The 9080-nt window shown below is 37.5% G+C and overlaps 1 pseudogene; it reads left to right on the forward strand.

Moving 5' to 3' along the window:
- The first annotated feature begins 6375 nt into the window (after positions 1-6375).
- On the forward strand, positions 6376-7913 carry Rps8-ps3 (ribosomal protein S8, pseudogene 3; annotated as a pseudogene).
- Positions 7914-9080: the final 1167 nt, after the last annotated feature.

Consider the following 9080-nt stretch of genomic DNA (forward strand, 5'->3'; position numbering starts at 1 on the left):
TATGGGACTGATCTGTCTTGAGCCTATGTAACCCTGTGGCCATGTCGTCACCTCTGGAGGAAGAGCTGGGGATATTGCCCTACATGACTGGTCTGTCTGAAACCTCTCCACAGGGGTCTGTGGGGAGCTGCACTTACAGGAGGTCTTGATCTCTTGGGAAATGGAAAATGGACCTGCCATCCCCTTTTGGGACTTCTGGGGATTTGACATATCTTAACCAGGAATTGGGGTACTTTACACAGCCTGCAGCCCCACAATCCACTATATGAACAAACTCAAAGATAAAAACTACACGATCATCTCATTAGATGCTGAGAAAGCATTTGACAAAATTTAACACCCCTTCTTATTAAAAGTCTTGGAAAGATCAGAAATTCAAGGCCCTTGCGTAAACATAGTAAAAGCAATATACATCAAACCAGTAGACAACATCAAACTAAATGGAGACAAATTTATAACAATCCCACTAAAATCAGGGACTAGACAAGGCTGCCTGCTCTCTCCCTACATATTCAATATAGTACTCAAAGTCCTAAACACAGCAATCAGAAATCAAAAAAGATGTCATAGGGATTGGAAAAAAAGACTTCAAAATGTCACTATTTCCTGAAGATATGAGAGTATGCTTAAGTGATCCCAAAAATTCTACCAGAGAACTCCTAAACCTGATAAACAACTTCAGCAAAGTGACTGGATATAAAATCAACTCAAACAAATCTATAGCCTTCCTCCACTCAAAGGATAAACAGGCTGAGAAAGAAATTAATGAAATATACTCTTCACAATAGCCACAAATAATAAAACATACTTTGGTGTGACTCTAACCAAACAACCGACAGATTTGTATGACAAAAACTTCAAGTCTCTGAAGAAAAAAAATCGAAGAAGCTCTCCCATTCTCAAGGATTGGCAGGATTAATATAATAAAAATGGCCATCTTGCGGAAAGCAAACTGCAGATTCGATGCAATCCCCATCAAAATTCCAACTCAATTCTTCATAGAGTTATAAAGAGCAATTTGCTTATTCCTTTGGAATAACATAAAACCCAGAATAGCAAAAAAATATTCTCAACAACAAAAGAACATCTGGGGAATCACCTGTGTTACAGAGCAATAGTGATAATGATATTGGTACAGAGACAGGCAGGTAGATCAATGGAATAGAACTGAAGATTCAGAAATGAACTCACACACTTATGGTCACTTGATCTTTGACAAGGGAGCTAAAACCATCCAGTGGAAAAAAGATAGCATTTTCAACAAATGGTGGTGGTTCAACGGGAGGTCAGGATGTAGAAGAATGCAAATTGATCCATTTTTATTGCCCTGTGTAAAGCTCAAGTCCAAATGTATCAAGGATTTCCACATAAAACCAAATACACTCAGACTAATAGAAGAAAAAATGAGGAAAAGCCTCAAATACATGGGCACTGGGGAAAATTTCCTGAACAGAACACCAATGATTTATACTCTAAGATTAAGAATCAACAAATGGGACTTCGTAAAATTACAAAGGACACTGTAATTAGAACAAAATGGCAACCAACAGATTGGGAAAAAATCTTTACCAATCCTATGTCTGATAGAGGGCTAATATCAAATATATATAAAGAACTCAAGATTCCAATACAAAAATTAAATAAACAAACTGCCATGTAAGCAGATATTGTCTAACACTATAAAGAAATAAGTACCCAGCCTTAGAAAGACAATGATGACACACTAAAATTTATAGTACCAGGTAAAAGAATTGAGTCAGGAAGAGCTACAGTTGAAATGATTCCTACCATACGGTATTATGAGAAAGGTAAAATTGTGTAGTTAATAAAAACAGTGGTTGTTTTCCAGGACTAAGTGGGGAAAGGGGAAAAAATGAAAAGCACATGGAATTTTTTAGGATAGCAAAATAGTATAATAGTATAATAATGGGTTCATGCCATTAAACATTTTATGAAGTTGAGTTTGCAACAGCAATACCACATTTGACATAAACTGTGGGCATTGAACAATAATCACCAATCTAAATGTATTCCATAAGTATTCTCAACCACTGTGCCTATAAAGAGATAATGGTATATTAGGAATTCATCTTTTCTCAAAGCTGCTTTAAAAGAAAATATTACTGCCTTTTTAAAAAAAATTCATGGTTAACATCAGATAATAATGTGAGCACACACACATGCACACACACATGCACACACATAATACACACATGTGTTTCAAAATGTTAATTACTGTTTAAGTGCACAATGGATAGCAGCATTTATAATCAACATATACATACATATATACATACACACAACACAAACACACACACACACACACACACACACACACACACACACTGGTTCACAATAAAAAATACTCCACTGTTTCCATCAGTTCATGAAAAAATATACTTTTTAACTTCTTTTTTTTTTTACGGATACTATTGTATCTATTCTGGCTTTAAGATACTTTAGACTTTATTTTCCTATATGGCTTATTAGCCTTTCACATTTTCTCAAGATCCTACAGTAAGACCATTAGTCTTTTTCATTCTCAACCTCTCTGCAATTCCTTTAAAAATATTTCAAAAATATGTAATCTCAGGGCTTAGGAGATGGATTCAAAGCTAAAATGCTTTCTTTACAAACATTAGAACCTGAGTAGGATCTCAGCATGATTACAAAAGTTTTTAATAGTAGCATGCATTTGTAATCTTACTGCTGAAAAGAGGAGACAGGAGATTGGGGATATTTATTCACCAGCCAGTCTATCTGAATCAGTGAGCTTCAAGGTCAGTGAGAGAGAGAGACCTTGACTGAAAAACAAAGTTCAGGGCTAATAGAAGCTAATACCTGGGGTTGACCATTAGCCTCTGCATAAACATGGATAGGTAACCCAAACAAACTTATTTATTCATATATATATAGAGAGATAGATATATAGATATAGATGTAGACGTAGACGTAGACGTAGACGTAGACGTAGACGTAGACGTAGACGTAGACGTAGACGTAGACATAGACATAGACATAGACATAGACATAGACATAGACATAGATATAGATATAGATATAGATATAGATATAGATATAGATATCTCCCAAGCATTTGAGTGAACATCCGTGGTGGGTGGTGGGATTAACACAGGCATTCATATTCAAAAAATGTGGTGCTTCTACACAATGGAATATCACTCAGCTATCAAAAACAATGACTTCGTGAAATTCATAGGCAAATGGAATGAACTAGAAAATATCATCCTGAGTGAGGTTACTCAATTACAGAAAAACACACTTGGTATGAACTCATTGACAAGTGGATATTAGCCAAAAGCTCAAATTACCCAAGATGCAATCCACAGACTACAAGAAGCTCAAGAAGGATAACCAAAATGCAGATGCTCCCACTCCTTCTTAAAAGGGGGAAAATATCCATAGGAGGGGACATGGAAGCAAAGTTAAAGCAGCAACTCAAGGAAAGGCCATTCAGAGCCTGACACACATGTGGCCCATATATATATATATATACAGCCACCAAAATTTGATAAGATTGATGAAGCTAAAAATTGCATGCTCAAAGGGAATGGATATAGATCTCTCCTGAGAGACACATCCAGAGCATGTCCAATACAGAGGTCAATGCTAGCAGCAAACCACTGAACTGAGAATAGGACCCCCTTGGGGGTATTAGAGGAAGTATTGAAAGAATTGAAGGAGCTTGCAACCCCATAAAAACAACAATGCCAACCAGAGTTTCCAGGGACTAAACCACTACCAAAAGACTATTCATGGACTAACCCAGGGCTCCAACTGCATATGCAGCAGAGAATAGCCTTGTTGGGGCACCAGTGGAAGGGAAAGCCCTTGGTGTTGCCAAAGTTGGACTCCCAGTGCAGGGGAATTGGGAGTGGCAATAAGGGGGATATATAGGGGGAATACACTTATGAGGGACGGGGAGGGGAGGGAATGTGGGCTTATGGACAGGAAACCGGGAAGGGAAATAACCTTTGAAATGTTAAATAAAGAAATATATCTAATAAAAAATTTATTTAAAAAAACTGGTTTTAATTCTCATCATACTTCCTCTATTCATTGATTAATCAATAATATTTTGTAATTGAGTATATTAATGTAACTCATTCATTGATATGTGATTCTATCACTTATATGTGATAGTAACACTTCATAGTTTAGCAAATTTCATGTTAGCTTTATTCTATTTAAGTGACCAGCAACCACTTTGAGCTCTTGTCTTTAGGGTTTTGTTTGTGCCTTCACTAAAACAATGCCTGGAAATGAGAATATATGAAATAAGGGTGATCTAAAAACACAGAACAGTCATCACACTCTGGGATCTGCCAAACGAAAGCCATCCTCTTCCCCCGACACACATATGTTCAAGCTGAGACAAACATGCACACACCTCAATTATAGCGAAAACTTCCTTGAGGGACAAGTGGCAGGGAGCACTGGAGCCGAAAGCAATGTGACAACATGGTGCCCCACAATGGAGAGAAACAACTCAACCCTGTAATTAATTTTTATCATTAAAGACCCATCAATATCACTTAGCTGGGTGCCTCTGACAGGACGGGGATATTACCTCGAGACAAATTTCCTACTTCAGAGGTTATAGCACTGTTTGCACTATATACTTTGGAATAAATTACAAAACTGTGAAGAATATAGAAGGCATTGCATGTGACTGAATGACAAAACATAAATGCATTTGCTTTACATGCACTGTGGATATAATGCACAGCAGTTTCTCTCTCTGCATGAGAACGAAGAGGTTCTGTACTCACAAGTGGACTTAGTAAACAATGCATCCATTTTTTAAAAGTTATAGAGTTTTCCATCCTTCTGCCTGTGATGATTAATGCCAATGAAGTATGAAAAATATCTGCAGCTGAGGTCACTTACACAAGGCACTGACTAAACAACTTTAGGTTCCTCAGGAGCTACTTGACCAAAGGAACGAACCATGGACAGAGCAGAAAGGAGAAAATTCTCCCTGAAATTATGCCAGTTTTGCTGACGAAAATAAAAACTTCCTGGCAGGGTGAGTTTCAGGGAAGGAGTTAGCTGTAGAGATACTGAAATTTCTTTACTTGGTATTTATATTTTTCCTTTTGAAAATGTATTTTTTTCTTGCACAGTCAGCCCTGACTATAGTTTTTCCTCTCTCTTTCCAATTCCTGTGCATCTCCCTTCCCATCTACATCAGGGCCATAAAAACTAACACAGTGGAGTTGGACAAAATAAACAAGTAGAATGAAATAAGCCCAAGAGACGGCCTAAGAAACAGAAGCTCACTCATTTACACACTTAGGAATCCCCTAAAAAAACGGTTAACTGGATGCCATAATATATTCCTAAAATATCTCTGGAATCAAAAGTAGAGTCTATATGATGAACATATCCAATGAAAAAATAAAAATTAATGCAATAAATTTTTATAAAGGAAAGTAAAAACTCCAACATGATTTTATGAGACAAGGAACCTCACAAATGCTATTAAGCTCATTTTCTGTTGGCATCGACTAGTAGGCACCCAGCTTACACCTAAGACTGGTTTTCTTCCCCAGTAAGACTTCTTTAGAGGAAACTAAATTTCCACTTACTGTTCGTTATCAATTTGATATTGCCTCTAAGGTAGGGGTGAAAGACTGTGTCCACTTCTTCTTTAAGCTCTAGAGCCTCATCTTGTCCAGACCAATGCAGGTCCTGTGCATGCCTCAGTTTCTTCGACTTCTTAAAGAGCTAGTAATGCTGAGCTGTGGTTCTACACCATATTGTGATGACCTCAGCCATTCTTTGTTGCTCCGTCATAACTATAATTTTTCTACTATTATGAATCATAATATAAATATCTTATATAAAGATATCTTGTTTGTGACACCAAAGGGGTTATGACCCCCCCATTAAGAACCACTAATTTAGAAATTCTTATTTTCTTAGTGGCCTTCATCCCCTCTGGATCTTACTCTTTTTGTTTCTTTTTCCATGGGGTTCCCCATCCCAAGAGAGTCCACTCTATGGAGACATTCCATTTAGGACTAAGTGTTTCAAAGGTCTCCCACTCTGCACACTGTCTGGCTTTGGGTCTCTGTATTTGTCTCCGTCTGCTGCAGGAGGGAGCTTTCTCTGGTAATGACTGAGCAAAGCACTGATTTATGAGTATGGTAGCATGTCATTAGAGTCATTTTACTGCCACTTTACTGCCACTAGGTATCTTGTTTGTAACCTTAGGCTCCTGGACTATCAAGTCTCAGGTTATCGTCTAAGCAGTGTCAGGTATGAGTTCCTTCTTGTGGAGTGAATCGTAAGTCAGATCAAATATTGGTTGCATGCTAATACATGTTCTGTGCAATTAGTGCGCTAAGCATGTCTTGCAGAGGGGACACCTTTGTGCACATCAGAGGCTTTGTGGCAGGGTCAGTGTTTACAATTCTCCTTTATTATCTGGCAGAGAATGCTACTTTACCCAAAACGGTATAAGCAGAGATGAAGGCTTTATGTAGGCTCAAGCTCAACTGTTTCATGCTCAATGAGTTTAGAGAAGATGTCTGCAGCAATGGGGTCCTGCTTACCATCAATTTATGGAAACCTATAGTTTTGGCAACAATCAGGGTTGTTTGGAAGTTCTTATATAAACATTGTGGCTAACAGTTCAATTAGATGTAACCCAGTCTGGCACTGAAAGCTTTATTTGGTGACAAGAGGTGTCCAGTTAGAGCTCTGTACCCCCATTATTTGGTATTTTCATTTATGAAGATCTCCTTCATAAATGCATATATTTAAAGAAGCTCCTATTGGATTTGTTTTTCATAGGATCCCTTAAATGGCACTTAATATAATATTGGCTGTCTTTATATTATATTCTTTCCTTCGCCCCCACCTACCTGCTTCCAACTGATCCTGATGTTCTATCATACCCCATCCCTTCATAACTATTTTCTTTTCTTTTCCCAGGGAGAACTCTCTGCCCCTACTTAATCTCTTATTCTATTCCTAACCTATGTAGTTCTGTAGATTATGGCTTGGTTGTCATTGACTTAGCAGCTAATAACTACATACACACACACACACACACACACACACACACACACACACACAGAGAGAGAGAGAGAGAGAGAGAGAGAGAGAGAGAGAGAGAGAGAGAAGTATATATTCAACTGTTAATTCTACCTGTCATTTTAGAAACCAGATCTTGAAGCTTTTCGCTTCCTCTGTCCAGTCAGCACCAAACAATGGGCATCCCTCAAGGACAATTTGCACAAGTGTTGCAAGACCAAAGGTAAGAAAACCCTACCACATGAAGCAGAAATATGAGCCAACACCACCTGCTGCCAACCCTAAAATTGGCCCTCACTGACTGCATACACACTGTCCTAGTTTGAGAAGGCAATAAGAAGTACCATGCCTGAGATTGGATGTGAGGAAATTGTCATGGGTCTCTGAGTGTTGCACTCGCAAACAAGGATCATTGATGTCTACACTGCATCCAGTAATGAGCTGGTCTGAACCAAGACCCTGGTGAAGAACTTCATTGTGCTTATTGACAGCACACCATACTGGAAGTGGTTTGAATTCCACTATGCACTGCCCCCCTGGGCTGCAAGAAGGAGGCCAAGCAGACTCTTGAGGAGGAAGAGAGTTTAAACAAACAAAAAAAAAATCAATCAAAGAAAATTCAAAAGAAATACTGCAAAAGGAAAAAGAATGCCAAAATCAGCAGTCTTCTGGAGGAGCAGTTCCAGCAGGGCAAGCTTCTCAGATGTATTGCCTCAAGTTCAGGCCAGTGTGGCAGAGTAGATGGCTGTGTGCTGGAAGGCAGGGAGCTGGGGTTCTATCTGCAGAAGATCAAAGCACAGAAAAGCAAACAAACCATTACTCGTAGCTCATGTAATAAAAGTGCTTGATGTTTGCTGTTCTGTATTTAAAAAATAAAAAGAATCCTACCTATTGTATCTCAAATAGCAATATATGTATATGAGTGTATGTGTTTGTTGGATATATAATATATTACATTTGAATATATAAATATAATACAGTTAAAAATAAAACTAATTTAAGTATACTTCCTGTTGTGTCTCAAACAACTATTCCTATTATATGTATTTACATACATATATTATGCAAGTATATATTATATATGTATATATATGTGTGTATATATAAAACCAAAATGTTAGATACTTTCTGAACGTTATTCTCATAGAAACAACAAATTAACTATTATCAACATCTGATTTTCAAATTATATTTATACCTTTGCAATAAACAAAAGCTGCAGCAATAATAGCAACACTAAACCTTGCTTTTGGCACATGCAAGAAAATAACAGAAAGACATTCTATTCAATATAAAAACCGTAAAATGTTTAAAATGTGACAAGTTGCTCATAACACAGAAACTCATGTTTCTTGTTCAAATTGCCTTTGGGGCATCAACTTCATTATGCTCTCTCCCGGTTTTTAAAGATATTTTTAAATTGTCTCACTGTGAGACAAACTGAGAGTAAGTGGAAAGAATTCAAATACTCTAAGCAGATGAAACTCAGAGCTCCTGATTTTAATGTTTAACATAGGTGGTGATGCTGATTAACAACAGACTTGTTGAATAAATATTTGGAAATGCCAGTCATTTAAAAGCTAATTCAAAGAAAAGGGAAATATTGATGACCAATATAACACATAGTTAACTTTTAAAATTTTTAGTCCATATTGCACTTCATCTAATATAACAAAATATTAAGAATTAACCTGTAGTCAGTGTAAAATTGATTGTAATACATGTAAAATTCTCTTTCGTACCACGTGTGTGCAATAGCAGTGTGGCTCAGATGGCATTGCTCCACTATGGCTCAACAACCACAGTACTGAATTCTGTAAGGAAAACACAGATCTGAGACTAAGATTTTTTTCTTCATCTTTATTAACTTGAGTATTTCTTATTTACATTTTGATTGTTATTTCCTTTCCCGGTTTCCGGGCCAACATCTCCCTAGCCCCTCCCTTCCCCTTCTATATGGGTGTTCCCCTCCCTATCCTCTCCCCATCACCGCCCTCCCCCCAACAATCACGTTC

This window comes from Rattus norvegicus, chromosome 20 (genome assembly GCF_036323735.1).
Source record: "Rattus norvegicus strain BN/NHsdMcwi chromosome 20, GRCr8, whole genome shotgun sequence".
Taxonomy (NCBI): domain Eukaryota; kingdom Metazoa; phylum Chordata; class Mammalia; order Rodentia; family Muridae; genus Rattus; species Rattus norvegicus.